Here is a 15,860-nt window from a genome sequence, read left to right as displayed (position 1 = left end):
AGAAAATTATTAGAAAGGGCTAACTTGAACGCGCTAATCTCAGGAATTACTGGTCCGATTTAAAAAATTATTTCAGTGTTAGATAGCCCATTGATTGAAGAATGCTATAGGCTATATTTTATCACGCTTAGACTAATAGGAGAATGTGGAAAAAACGGGGTAAATTATTTGAAAGGGCTCATCTCGCGAACTACTGGAGCAATTTTTATGTTATAAATTGGCACAGATAAGAAGTAGACCACGTGAAGGATCAAAGGCTATCGATTTTAATCATTTTTTCAGTGGCTATATATTTTATACCCGTGCGACGCCGGGGCGGGTCGCTAGTTATTAGGTATTATATAAGAGGTAAATTTTATATTTAATATATACTTATTAATTATTATATACTTTTATATAAAATTTATATTTATATCCATGATATTATAAATGCCAGAGTGTGTCTGTTACCTCTACCACACTGCAGAACCGATTTTGCCGAAATTTGGTACATGTAGAATCAGTTCACTATAATTTAAGTCCCAGGAAAGGACATGGGATACTTTTTATCCCGGAAACATGTACGGTTCCCGCGCGATAAACGAGTTTTAGCACAACGGAGTTGCGGGCGACATCTAGTATTTTTATAATTCTTTATGTGGTCGCGAGGTTTTACCAGATTAGTTGCGGTCTACACATCGAATTTTAAGTCGTACATTTCGCGTGTTTAATACTCAAATGCAGTCACCGCTTTTATTTTCTTTTTGTAGCAGATGTCTACGATAACCAGAGTTGGGCATAATTGAAATACTGGTTAATCTAATTATCAATCTAATTACAAAGTAATTAGAATAAATTTTATTCTAATTACATTGTAATTCAAATACTTTCAAATTTAAATATAGAATTACACCAAGCAATTGATTCCTATGTAATCCAATTTCAAAGAAATCTAATTAATTTGAAATTAAGTTCTTTTGTAATTGAATACTTTGGTTTCGACTAATTACTCTACTAATATTTTTACAGTGTCAGGAGTTTTTTTTTTTTAACATCAGGGCATTAGCGACCACAGCAAAGAATACATTCAGAACACTTTATTAAATTTATCGTCGGACAAAAGAAATGGCGACTTTATAGTAATTTATACTTCCTTTATTCCTTACTGATGATTATTATCCGTAGGTACTTATAACTTACATTATAAATGCGAAAGTGTGTCTGTTTGTCATTCTGTCTGTTTGTTACCGAATTTTGTGAATTTTGGTATAGAGTATAGACTATAGAGGTACAGTCTGTCAAGAAAGTGAAGAAATTAAAAAGTGGCAACATCGTAGTGTCATCTCTTTCAAATCAATCTAAGAAAAAAGGGATGTTGCCACTTTTTCATTTCTTCACTTTCTTGACAGACTGTATATAGGTAGGTATTTGAGTCCTGAAAAAGGACATTATATATATATATATATTTTTTTTTATATGTATCTATGGACGCTTCACACCACGTCTGTCTGGCCCCGTGGTAAGTACCTGAAGGACTTGTGTTACAGGTACCAGACAACGGAAACATATTTAATATTTTTATACTATGCATACCTATATTTAAGATTTTTATTATATGATACACATATTTAATACACATCCATGACCCAGGAACTTTGAAAACTTTTTGTTCCGTCGGCGGGATTCGAATCCGCGACCCCCGGCTTGAGCTACCAACGCGCTTACCACTGAGCCACAGAGGTCGTCAATTATCGACGTCATTAACCGATTAATTGCGGCTCACATTTTTTAAAACGTAAGCCGCATCATGGCGTCATACGCCATAGAAGTTGTACAGTTCGAAGAGGTTTTAAAGTTAGAAAAATTACAGCCCCTACTTTTTTCAATTCACAGAATATTCAGAAACGAAGCCTATAGGCTTGTTTCACGTAGAAAATTATGATGATTTTGTTCAGAAATCAGAGTAGAACCTTCTAACTTGTAATTAGAGGGAGATACAATCTATAAATAATATTATTAAACAAAGTCGTTTTTTTCCCTCATGTCCCTTTGTTCCCTTTAATCTTTTAAACTAAGTAAGTACGTTACGGATTTTTATGATTCTTTCAATGTTAGATAGCCCATTTATCGAGGAAGGTGGCTATATTTTATCATGCTAAGACTAATAGGAGCATGTGAAAAAAATGTGGGAAATTATTTGAAAGGGCTTATCTCGCTAGGGCACTACTGGAGCAATTTTTATGTTAATTGGCACAGATAAGAAGTAGACCACGTGAAGGATCGTAGGCGATAATTTTTTCAGTGGCTATAATTATATTTTATAGGTACCCGTGCGACGCCGGGGCGCTAGTCATTTTATAAAATAATGGATGACGCCCGTAACTTCGTTGTGACGCCAAAACTCGTTTATCACTCGGGAACCGTACATTTTTCCTAAAGTAAAAGCATCCTATGTCTCGGGACTCAATATTGACAGCTTAAACGGACAGACAGACATACACACGTTCGCGTAGTATGGATGTAGTAGTCTACAGTCTGATTTTTTGGGTTTCGTATCCAAAGGGTAAAAACGGGACCCTATTACTAAGACTTCGTTGTCTGTCCGTCCTTCTGTCTGTCTGTCTGTCTGTCTTTAGGCTGTACCTAACTCAAGAACGGTAATAGCTAGAGAGTTAAAACTTTCACAGACTATTGACTATTTATATCTCTTGCCGCTATAACAAAAAATACTTACTAAAAACAAATAAAATTAATATTTAAGGGGGGGGGGGGGTTAAATAAATAAGTATGTAAATAAATTTAAAATTAATATTTAAGGGGAGCAAAAAAGGCCCAAAAAAATCACGTTTGTTGTATGAGATACAACAAACGTGATTTTTTGGGCATTTTTTGCTCTATATCAATATGGCAACATGTAGGTACTTGAATTTGTCTCAAAGACCTAAGTAATATCATGTGTACTTTAATATTTAATAATAATATTAAAATAAAATAAAAAATTAGGGGGGTTATCAATTATCATACAAAAACACAATTTTGGCCTAATTTTGCTTTATATTGGTACGGAACCCTTAGAGACTTCCGACTCGCACTTGGCCGTTTATTTTAAATAGGCAAGAGAGCCGTGAGGTACAATAGGAGACATACTAAAACTTCATAATTCTTTAAATATTTTAATATAAAACTATAAAAACTAAAAATAAAAAGTAATAAAAATCATAGAACTAAGTGAATAAGTACTTAATAAAAATTATAGAACGAATATAAGTGTGAATATTAATTTCTCATGTTATGAACATAACATAAGAAATTAATATTCTCACTTTTCTGCGTCTGCTTTTAAATAATTTAAATTAGCTTTTAGTACTACCCGTTTCTCAAACATCTCGTCGGAGAGACGATTTGATTTGGGAGTGTTAATCATCGTCGCAAATGAAAAGAGTCGCTCCACAGGCGCAGAAGAAGGCAGAGGAGTGTTATATTGTAAAAATACTTTTCCTATTTCGGGGTGGCTGTCGAGCATCTTTAGGTCCGCGTTTTCGTCGGCCATAAAAAAGGAAACTAGTAATTCGGCTTTTGCTCGTGGATCATAATAAAGAGAATATTGGGTCTCGGAGTCCGAATCTGTGTCAAAAAACTCTTCTTCTCTTGATCTCACTGCCGCTCGTTCTATAGGGGCCTGACTAGTAGGAAGTGTTAAAGATATTTCATTGATGAGTAAATTTTTTATTTTTTCATATTGTTGTTGCCCTACTAAAGACATCCACTTTATTTTTTTATATTTGGGATGAGAAATTGCTGCTAAGGCAGCTTTTTCTGCCTCACATCCATATATCAATAGAAAATCACTAAATCTTCTTTGGACGCTTGCATGGTAAACCTCGGCAAGAGGTTGGCAATACTGGAAAATGCCAGGTGTACATAATTTTCTTAATTTTCTTTGCAATGAAAGAATAGTTGGTAAAAATATGCCGTAATAGGTTGCGTTCTCGCCCTGCAATACATCGAGTGCATCAGCTATTGGTTTGGTGCACTTAATGTATTCTTTCACATAAGTAAAGTCTACCTCAACAAGAGGATTTCTCAAATTTAGTGCTCTGTGTAGCGGCAGGGACTTGTCCTGAATTGTTAATATTTTTTTTAAGGCATCATAAAGACTATTCCATCTTGTTTCTACAGGTCTCGATAAGGTATGGCCTAGTTCCCTGTTTAATATTTCGGCAGTCTTTGGCCTGTTTGCAGATTTCCACAAACAGTTACATTTATTTATAACCTGTTCATGCATTCTCTTTAACGCACTCTCCTGTATTTCCAATAACCGATTAGCGTCTGTAGCACATAGACTTATTGTATGGGATGCGCATCTCAAGTGCACTGGTAGACAATTCTCCAAACATTCAACCGGCGAGATAACGTCGGTGCTAGTAGAAATGTCATCACTATCAGTAGTGTCATGCTCTGACTCGTTACCGGAGTTTAAGTTACTATCTATTGTATTACTTATATTAATGCACTCTACACCAAAATTTTTGAAGGCCTTGACAAAATTGCTGCCGTTGTCGGTGATACAAGCAACAACATTTGCTGTATGCAAGCCAAATATTGCATAAATTTCTAACAGTAACTCGTAGACTTTATCGTAGCTGTGTGTGCCCTTAAATCGACGACATGCCAGAGCCCTTGATACTCGCTGCAGACTTGACGAGTCAATCCAGTGAGCTGTCACACCTAAGATAACATAAATTTATTATTCAACTGGTAAATTCCTGTAATTCCATACATTTAACCGTACATTTTTCCGAAACAAAAAATATCCTAGGTATGTCCTTTCCCGAGATTCAAAATATAGTCATACTAAATTTCATCAAAATTGGCTCAGATGTTTCAACGTGAAGAGGTAACAAACTGACAGACAGACAGGCTCACTTCGACATTTATAATTCTAATTGGCGTCCGCCCAGAAACCTTACATTTTTTGGGCTAAAAGTATGATAATACGTCCGTGCTAAATTTAGGAGTCAAGGTACATAATATTTCCATATTAAATTTCAGCTAAATCGTTTTAAGCGGTTTGGGAGTGAAGAGGTAACAGACAGACAGACACACTTACGCATTTATAATATTAAAATTATAGATGGATATGGATTCACGTTCACACTAATAGAAAAAAGATATCAAAGAAGTTAGAAGATACCTAAGAAGCTCCTTTTACGTCCAGACCAAATGTCAACTGTCGTACAAATATATTTAATTTTATCCATTTCTTGTTTGATCATAGTGCGTTCTTCGTTATAAAATTCTGTAATCTTTCTTCCTAATGTGCGTCTGCTCATAACCCTAAATTTATTAGCGCTTGTGTTTAAACGATCTAAAATTTCTTTAAAATACATATCTTCAATAGATTTCAAGGAAATCATAGAATGCGCAAAGTATTTTACGACATCCCGATCAAATTCATCCTGAGAATATGGCTGAGACTTTTGACGAGGAGCCAGTGATGAGCTAGGATTAGAATTCCTTGACTTTTTATTTTTAATGTACGTCTCATATTCTTGTATGGTTTCTTGTCCGTGTTTTCGTTTTAGATGAGTTTTAAAATTTGATGAACAATTTGTTTTACCTTTGATATGAATTATATTAGGCAAGCATTTTTTACAAGAAGCGACAATATTGCCGCTTTCTGTGGTGTAAACTACTTCAAAAAATGTACCATCAAATATTGCTAGCCGATCGTTGCTATGAGTCATAACATTATTATTATTATTAATTAATAAACTTGACGTGCACGGAGAGATTTCATCTTCTAAAAGTGGTATTATTATTTCGTCCATTCTTTACAAAATTACAATAATAAGTGAGCACCGGATGTTATTTTAAAACGAGTTTCTTTTAAAAATAATGTGATAATTATGTATTGTAAATCTATTGTAATGGAATTACCGTTATATTATTATTTAATTAACGCCAGAACAATAAAATAATTTTCCAATAATTTTCAAACAATACAGTACTGTACGAATTTCAAAATACCATCGCGCTGGCGCGCGCGCGTTTTTTTTTTAATTATTATCATCTTATATACTTAGGCCAAAACGTTCAATTTTAAAATGTCAATAATTATATAATATTAATTTTTTATTTCCAATAAATATAACAATTCTAGTGTCACGGTGTGCGAAATTGAACTCCTCTGAAGCGGCTCGACCGGTTTTCGTGAATCCTAGCGAGCACATCGGCCAGGGTTGAGAATCGGAATTCGGACAGTAATTATCTACTTTTTATATTGATAAATGCATAATATATTGTTGAATAAAATATACCTAATAGTAAATTAATATTACAACTCGCGACTGACGACGACCATTGTTTGTGCCACGGGATAGCGATGGACGTTGCCATGGTGACATATTAGTTAGTCACTAATTCAATAAAATAATATGGGCGAAATAAGTACTTTATATTATGGCAAAACAACGCTCATAGCCGAGGTGCCATAATGAAAAAAAAGTCCAACCCCGTATTGACAAATGACAATGCAACTGTCAGTGCCAAGAGAAAAAACGTAAGAAAAAAGATTTTCTTGTGGTTCTAACTGTTTGTTTAATTTAATTTCAACAAAGATTATCACGCATTACGCATTAAATTTGTTTCAATTAAAATAGAACGCAGTACCTACTGGGAAAAAGAAAACAAGGTAAAATATCTACATTTATTATTTATAATTAAGAAATCCAAATGTGGTATTTTATTTTTGTTTTTTTTTTCTATTTTAGCAAATTTTGAGAGAAATAATCAAGCCTTAATTAAAAAGAGATTAGAGATTATTAAGAAAATGGATTTATTGACAAACACAAGCACAAAGCCAAACTCAAAGCTGAAATAACTGAAAAGCAAGTAGGTATTACCTTTATTTCTTTTCTAATAACTCTGTGGTCTCTAAGTTTTACTTGTTTACTGATAAATTTTATTGGTATGATGAACACGAGAATTCGTGACAAAAAGCAAATTATAAACCAGTGAAAAATCACAAAAATAAATTCTAAAATGGAGCTGTTCAAAGTACAGGCAGGAAAGTAGAAAAACCAAACTCTAAGCTGGTTAATTTATACCCGAGTTTGAATGAGACTTCAATGACTGACTGTGATGGTGTCAGGAATCAGGAGAGAGGTATGTTCTAGTCATAAAGTTAATATACCCAGCGGAATAGGGCAACAATCTTGAGCTGTCAAACGAAACCAACAATAAACATGAAACAGTTTTATTTACTATCATAGAGGAAATTGATTTCTAGGCAGTTGATAGACCAACGTCATTTGGTCGAATCATATCAATTTAATGTTAATCCTGATCTGTTGGCTGGATTTGACGTAACACGACCAAACTACGTAGGTCCCCCATCTGCCTTGGAATGAATAAATCTGATTTTCTACTTGAAAACAAAGAATAGTATTTAAAATGTAAAATCCACTTAAAGACTTGTTAAATAGTAAAACATGTGCCATTTATTAAAACTATTATAACAGTTATTTGTTTTCACCAAACCATAATTGATACCTAGCGTGAGCCATCAGCACCACCCATCGCTCCAAAGAGAACTGCAATGAAAACACCAGTATTGTGCTTATAATATTAATCTTTTGGTCGCAGATTCTTGTAAATGCTATTGTGTTCTATTGTTGTCGCAATCAGTGCTTGTATGGGGCTTGATGGGTTAAATTGCTTGTTTTACTACACAAATATATAGAATAATAGATGACTATAATAAATGGATCAATTGTTTTAATTTAATATGTTATTATCACATTGTATTATTCTTAACTATTTTTTTGTTGCAGACATCAAAGAAAAGTATCTTTGATTTTGCAGAGGCCTCATTTGCAGTCATGCATCACTTGAAAAGGCTTGTGAAAGGCTTCAAAAAGAACATGAATTAAGAACGCAACACACGAAAGAGTTACACCAACAAGCAATAATTATTATTATTATTAATTTAAAGCTGTATTATGACATATTGCCTAAGCAATTGTCAAATAAAAATGAATATATGTGAAGAAATACTATATTATTTTAATAAAACCTACCTTGGAAATGTACTTCTATAAAAAGCCCTAACTACCTACCACCCCCACGCAATGAATTTTGCTGCGGAGATGCAACAGATACATAGTTGAGGGAGAGTCTGAGCAACATCATCTTCATTCATCATTGCTAAAGCAACAACATACATTTTAATATTTTCTAAAGATGTTCTAAAAGCCCAACAGTAAACAATGAAAACTATTTTTCCAGACACCAAAATATCTTTCAATCATATATTTTCTTGTACAAATTAGAGCATAATCATATTATTATGCTTCTTTTGCAGTATCTGATAGCAATAATGGTGTAAATAAATAAGGTAGACATGTATAGCCAGATTCTCCCAGCAATCTGCCATTAAGCAGCTTTCATATTTTTAAATCCTTAGTCATGAGACTCCCATACCAATGAGCAACAAATAACAATAATTAATATCTTAAATTGACTGTTGCAAACTGCCTTAATATCAAGATTTTGTTCATTTACTATTATTTTATGAAGCAAATTTCAAAGTAAGGAAGAGTTAATATACATTATATTTCAATACTTCACAAAATAGTTACCTGTCCGATGTACCTACATATTTTGAGAAACTAACCTTTTCGGTTAGTGAAAAATTGGTCACAACCAGAGACCAGCCATACATTACTCTATGCCACTACTCACTAGGCCCTTGTACTTTCGGTATTCTAATATGAGTGCAGTCTATAGCACCAATAACACTTTTGAAATCTAAAAGTCTCAAATTCTTGTTATTGTTTACTGTTCATTCATGGAGTTTGGCATTTTAATAAATTGAAATCTCTCTAATATAATTAGCTTTAATTGCTACCCTTTTACATATTCTGCTAATGGACTGTTGAGATAAACCATGAATATCTGCAGAATCATCTTGTACTTATCTGAAAAAAAAACTTATTTGCAGTAGGTAGGTAGTCAAATTAAGTACAACAATTTTTTTTTCAATAATAATTAAATATCGAATAGTTCTATAAAAATCTATTATAAAAAATCATTATAATTAATAATAAGTGTCTGGGTGTCCAATTTTTTACATATTTAGTACTTTCTTATTTCATTGGATGTAGTACGGAATTTGACCAAGTGCCAAGTGGATACATACAAGAGCAAAGTGAACACAAAATCGCTCTGACATTTCATGATTTCACATTGGCAACTCACTGAGACCGCCATAATACAAAAAAAAAAGAAGAAAAACTAGACTAGGACTGGGTTTAGAGGTCTTTGGCTAGGAATAATCACTATAAAAAAAAAAGTAATTCCATGTATTTGAATTACGAAGTAATCTGATTACAATGTAATTAGATTAAAATTTATTCTAACTACATTCTAATCAACTACTAGTTAACTTCAAGTGCACAATTACTTCAGCAATCTGATTATTTTGTAATCAGATTAACAACTACAAAGTATTTGTAATTGTGTAATTGTTAATCTAATTAGTTTTTGCCCATCTCTGAGTCGATAACTAAGAAGGTGTCTAAAAAAACTTTTCAGGTGTATACGAGAACTGTGCAGGTGTCTACGAGAACTATGCAAATGTCTACGAGAAATGTGCAGGTGTCTACAAGAATGAAGAAAATACAGATGTCTACGAAAACTGTGCAGGACGTGTCTACGAGAAATATACATTATTATTATTAGCGAGAACAGCTGTACAGGTGTCTACAAGAACTATAGAGATGTCTACAGGTAATGTAAGGTACTACAACAACCACACAAGTGCCTACGAAAAATTTTATAATCTGTCAAGAAAGAGTAGACGCTGAAATAATTTTTTCAGACATAATCACGATCAAATGGTAGTTTTTGATCCTTGTATTTTCACAGAGAACGTTTGTACACTTTAAATGTTAACGCTCTGACACATTTTTTTATTGCAATAGTAAAGTTTTTATTTTTTACAATGGAGAAAAGAGTCCGTTATCTAAAAGTAATACCGAAACCAATTTAATAGCAGTTGCCAGTTAGCGCAACAAGCGAAGGAAGTTGAACTTTTCACTGAAATGCATTTTTAAAAGTCGAATATTATAAAATGGACGACAATTTTCTACCTGCATTTTGTATATTATATTTTACACTTTAATGGTTTCTTACGTTCGAATGAATTTACAATCAGTGATGGATGCTATTATGGAATATTATATCTATCGCATCTAGCATTCTATCTAGCCCTTTTTGCCGCTGAACCGATTTGGCTGAAATTTGGTATGGAGATACTTTGAGTCCCGGGAAAGGACATAGGATACTTTTTATCCCGGAAAAATGTACGGTTCTCGCGCGATAAACGAATTTTGGCGCAACGGAGTTGCGGGCGTCATCTAGTCTATAATATAAAAATGAGTCGCTGAATGTGTTGCTAAGCGCAAAACTCGAGAACGGTTGGACCGATTTCGCTAATTCTTTTTTTTAAATATTCCTTGAAGTACGAGGATGGTTCTTACGGAGAGAAAAATTCTAAAAAAAAAATTTTTTAAATTTCCTGAAAAAGTCTATAAACAACACTTTTCTATACTCCCATACAAAAGATTTGTGATAACACGTCTTAAAAGTCAATTATATAAAAATGGATTTTCATTTATGTTAGTAACGCTAAAACTCGAAAACGGCTGAACGGGTTGGGCTAATTTTAGTCTTAAAATATTCGTAGAAGTCCAGGGAAGGTTTTAAAGTGACACGAAGTTCACCGGGACAGCTAGTATCAAATAAAATAAAACTAATCCTATAAACTTTTTTTATGACTTGCCCAAAGCAATATCACTTAACCCTGGAAATTGAAATATAGTTTACGCGGGTATTTTCCTGTGTCCCCCAGTAATATGAAACACAAGTTTTTACAGCAGAAGTGTAACAATAAAACGTTAGTTCGAGTTTATTGCCACTAGTAAACTTCGCCGTATTGACAATGTTACTCATAATGCTAAGTACTCACATACGGTTTTACTCGATAGTTTTACTCCAAATCGAGCAAAAACGGGCAAGGGCCCGCGGCAAGGGTCACGAGTTTCCCGATACAAAAGTGAAAAAATTTTTTGGTCTTTTAGCGCTGCTACTTTCACAGTAAGCTCTCTACACGGAACACGTACACACCCTAAAGTATTATCACTCATTTTTGTTACACCCTGTATACTGGCAAGGTGTTAATAGCTATCTACATTAAATTTCGTCATCATAAGTTCATAACGCCTTATAAATTGGGTTTAATTAAAATATTTTCTCCACACGACAAATGAAATCTATGTTGCTTTTGTCTTAACATCTTCATGGACTAGCTTAATCGAGGAGTATTTTTAAGCTATTGCTAGCTTCTATCGCGGCGAAAGAATCAATAAATTCCGTAACGAAAATAAAACTTACAAATCGGCACGGTGTGTGTGTGTGTGCAACTAGACGTATGCGTGTAGGCTAGCTATTGCTATGTAATACCGCAGCGGTCCCCGAGTGCCACACTTATTGTTTTATTCTAAGATTCAACAAGTGTCTTGCGAAACGCTAGTTATAATTCTACAATTATTATAACGCAACATCTTCGTTTAACTTTTTTATAGAATGCACGTCAGCTACTAGCATTTCTCGGAAACTATTACGGATTAGAAACCTCTCTCGCGCCCACGCGGCTGTTTTGTAACCGGCCACCAGTTGATCACCAGCTAATTAGTATGATGAATAAGTTGGCATTTGACCTGTCCCAATAGTTGTGCATTAGGGGGCCAGAAAATACTTCGCAACGAACGCATGGAGTACAGACGTTGATAAACGAGGATAATATCGTAAACTAGATGACGCCCGCAACTCCGTCGCGCCAAAATTCGTTTATCGCGCGGGAACCGTACATTTTTCCGGGATAAAAAGTATCCTATGTCCTTTCCCGGGACTCAGAGCATCTCCATACCAGAGTTCAGCAAAATCGGTTTAGGGGTTTGGGCGTGAAGTGGTAACAAACAGACAGACACACTTTCACATTTATAATAATATTAAGTATGGATAATACAGAAAAGCGCTACTCAACAGCGAACTTTGTCATTGCCTATTAGACTAGCACGAGTCGGCGAATGAGTACCGAAAACTATTCCACCTCAATTTTTTTATACGATCCTCTTCAAATTGCCCTCCTGATGATATAAATGCATGTTGCCATGGCGCAACCCGGTGCCATATTGTTTAAACAAACATTGTTTAAACAATTGCAAGGAATTGATATTTTTAAACCGGTCAATTTTTTTTAAATATTCTTTATTGAAATACCAATAGAAAAGGTACGACTTTTCACGATAAAGTAAATATTTTTAAAGATATGAATTTTTAAGGTTTGAAAAATCTGAAATTTGGGTACTTTCGACCCAAGAAAAATATATTAAAAAAAAATGTCTAAGTTATATATATATATATATATATATATATATATATATATATATATATATATATATATATATATATATATATATATAATTTTCATTGTTTATATCCTTTTTTATCTTAGCAAAAGTAGACAAAAAATTGTGTTTTTTGTATGGGACATTAAGCCCTTAAACATTTACTTAATTTTAATTTTATTATTAATTATTAAAGTACAAATATAATTAAGGATTTTGTGAAAATTTCAAGTGCTTAACTGTTACTATTATTGATTACGAGCAAAAAGGGCCAAAAAAAACCCCTCTTGTCGAGGAGCCCCCCTTAAATAATATACTTTATTTTATTTTTAATATTTGTTGTTATAGCGGCAACAGATATACACAATCTGTGAAAATTTCAGAAGTCTTAGTAATAGGGTTTACTAAGACTTCGTTGTCTTCGTAACGGGTCTGACAAACCCCAGACGTACAAAAATTTTCATAACTTTTTTAATAATCGTGTGATTTTTTTTACGCTCTATGTAGCTGGAGTTAAGACAATGCCTTACCGTTCGGCGCCAGTAGTTTAGGATTTTCTTCACCAATGCAACGAACAGACGTACACAAAGTGTGCTGGGGTCCCACAAACCCCACGTGGTTCAGGACGTCGTTAAAAAGTTGTATAGACAGAGTATTGTGAAATGTGAACAAATCTATTTTTCTCGCATATTTGAATTCATTTCGATTGTATAAGCATTCGTGGATAGGTTTATGAACAAATTAAGTATGACTTTCATAGAAAGAGATTTAAAAAATCGCAAAGATATAAACCATGGATACTAGGAGGTTATTGAAGCGGTTTCACCAATTTCTCGGTAAAGCAGCCCCTGGACCACCAGAAAAATTATCAAGATCAATAAAGAAGTATTCAGATTGTATCAGAAAGATTAATCAAAAACTCAAATACGGTTGTGAGCACAATAATAGACCTATTTGCTTACACATACCGTGCCCACTTTCATTGTAAAAAATGTACTAATTTAAACTTGCCTGAATATCGTGTAGACTGATTATATTAAATTTATATTATTAATTTTGTATTCCTTATATAGTTACTTTTAAAATTTTTAAGCAGTACGGGAAATCAAAGGTAACTTTTCAATTGTGGGAGTTCACCAAAAAAGAGTCTATGTTTTATTTGGTAAAAGATTACTAAATTTTAATTTTTGGATGTATAGGATTAAAAATGGGAGTTATCTCAGTAAGTATCGTTCTATATTTCAATTAAATAGACAAAAAATAGTTACTTTAAATAAAATGAACAAATAAATACAAATAACTCATTCAGGTTGCCCAGATAAGTCTTGGGGTTTGACAAACCCCACGTGGTGCACGGTGTAACTTTTATTCACGTGGTGCACGGAGGGTTAAATTATATTATAGATTACTTATTTTTCAAATTCATAAGCTTAAAACGCATTTTTCATGACCAAAAATAAATGTGCACTACAATAAGCCCAACGTCATCACCGGCACATAACGTGGGAGAGCCATGCTTCGGCACGAATGGGCCGGCTCGACCGGAGAAATACCACGTTCTCACAGAAAACCGGCGTGAAACAGCGCTTGCGCTGTATTTCGCCGAGTGAGTGAGTTTACCGGAGGCCCAATCCCCTACCCTATTCCCTTCCCTACCCTCCCCTATTCCCTTCCCTTCCCATCCCTACCCCCTATTACCCTATTCCCTCTTAAAAGGCCGGCAACGTACCTACAGCTCTTCTGATGCTGCGAGTGTCCATGGGCGACGGAAGTTGCTTTCCATCAGGTGACCCGTTTGCTCGTTTGCCCCCTAATTTTATTTTAAAAAAACCTGTTTTAATTCCCACATCCAGAATATAGTGACAGCTGTGTCAACGGACAGCACTTAGTTCATCCCAACCGGAAAAATAGTGTCATTACATTTAAGCGTTCGCCATTTTCTTTCTTTTAAAAGCACTCTAACGCCCATCGTTACGATCCTAAAAACATTTCTCTCTTAAATTTTTATTCCTTTCATAAACCGATCTCCCCTTGTTAAATAAACCTTCAGTAATAAACAAACAGGAAAAAGGGCTTCTGAATTTTAGGGAAAAATGTAATTGGTGGTAACAGGCAATTTTAGGGCCTCGCGGGATGTATCAGCAATTAACTTGGTAATTGGTTCCATCTCCAACGGCTTGACCTTCAATAGCTTAATGGGGAACGAATACGAGTCACGAAAATTATAGATCGGGCATCTATAGTAATTCCAGCATATTATGCAAAACTGATCAACACACAGGTCAAAACAATTAGAGCTAAAAGTTAGACATTTCGCATAAGTGATTTTTCTATTATGACAGCTTTTTTTTTTAATTTTACCCCTCAGGGGGTCTTGATATGAGATCAAACGTTGTATGCACGGAATATAGTACCTATTCCCGCGGGCATAGTCGTGGGAAAAAGCTGTTAAGCAAAAAATCATACAAATTAGTCAGATTATTATGAAATTTGTCGGATTATACAAGTATACTAGAGTCTAGAGTCACCCGCTGCGGCTGGAACCCCACACGTTTCCACGACAAAATGTAGTAGCGTCCTTCCCCTACACGGTCCGTAATAAATCTGTGTCGTGTTACAGTCCAGTAGTATACAGGGCCTATTGGCTGCAAACAAAATTTTCCTCTTTCGTGGAAAAATACATCAAATATGAATAATACGTAAGTGTGGTCATAATTTCTATTATTCCGAGTATCGACACAAAAGTGACTTGTATTTATCTTATCTATTCCGATAAATCATAAAGTTATAGCAATCACAAAATTATTGAAACATGAATTGTGAAATTTCGAAACGCACATAACGCGGTTGCGTACAATGACGCGGTATTGTTCATTTGAATTTGGAACTCCAATTCCGTTTTATTACTTTTAAATTCCTGTAGGGAGACAATAAAACCATTAGATTGGGTTTAGTTCTGCCATAAAATGTACGTACCTTAGAAGGTAACTTTAAGTGAATTTAGATTTATTGACTTCGACGACTACTGTAAAATCAATCTTTAGGCTGGCCGCAATTCCGTATTCGACTTCCGTACTCGGATTTCTGTGAGACTAGCGCAAACGTTTGTTTTTTTCACGCGCGAACGCGCCGGCTTGCACTTGAAACGTACGTGTGTGGAATTCGTTCCGTACTAATAATCAGTATATTCGCGTTTAGATGACAGACATTTCAAATTTGAAGCTAACGACACACTTAATATTACTAGAGATCGCCCAATGGTCGAATTTCGACCTTTATTAGTTTCAACGACATTAGGACTACTACCTATATTTTGTAAAAAAATATTGACTTTATCATATATTTTTTTCAACTCTTGTCTCTGGGACTCGGCTGATCTCAGACCGGCCGTGTAAGCATTGTCTAATA

The 15,860-nt window shown here is 34.3% G+C and overlaps 1 protein-coding gene and 2 long non-coding RNA genes across 3 annotated transcripts in view; 2 read left to right on the top strand and 1 right to left on the bottom strand.

Moving 5' to 3' along the window:
• The window catches only part of LOC121732081 (mitogen-activated protein kinase ERK-A), a 111,741-nt gene that overhangs the window by 58,876 nt on the left and 37,005 nt on the right, over window positions 1–15,860 (bottom strand). The window lies entirely within an intron of this gene.
• Window positions 6,636–6,876, top strand: LOC121732083. The gene is made up of 2 exons (XR_006036321.1): window positions 6,636–6,673; window positions 6,753–6,876. It is a non-coding gene; the product is annotated as an uncharacterized LOC121732083 (long non-coding RNA).
• On the top strand, window positions 7,354–8,036 carry LOC121732084. The gene is made up of 2 exons (XR_006036322.1): window positions 7,354–7,436; window positions 7,815–8,036. It is a non-coding gene; the product is annotated as an uncharacterized LOC121732084 (long non-coding RNA).

This window comes from Aricia agestis, chromosome 11 (assembly GCF_905147365.1).
Source record: "Aricia agestis chromosome 11, ilAriAges1.1, whole genome shotgun sequence".
Classification (NCBI taxonomy): domain Eukaryota; kingdom Metazoa; phylum Arthropoda; class Insecta; order Lepidoptera; family Lycaenidae; genus Aricia; species Aricia agestis.
This window is presented reverse-complemented; position numbering and strand designations above follow the sequence as displayed.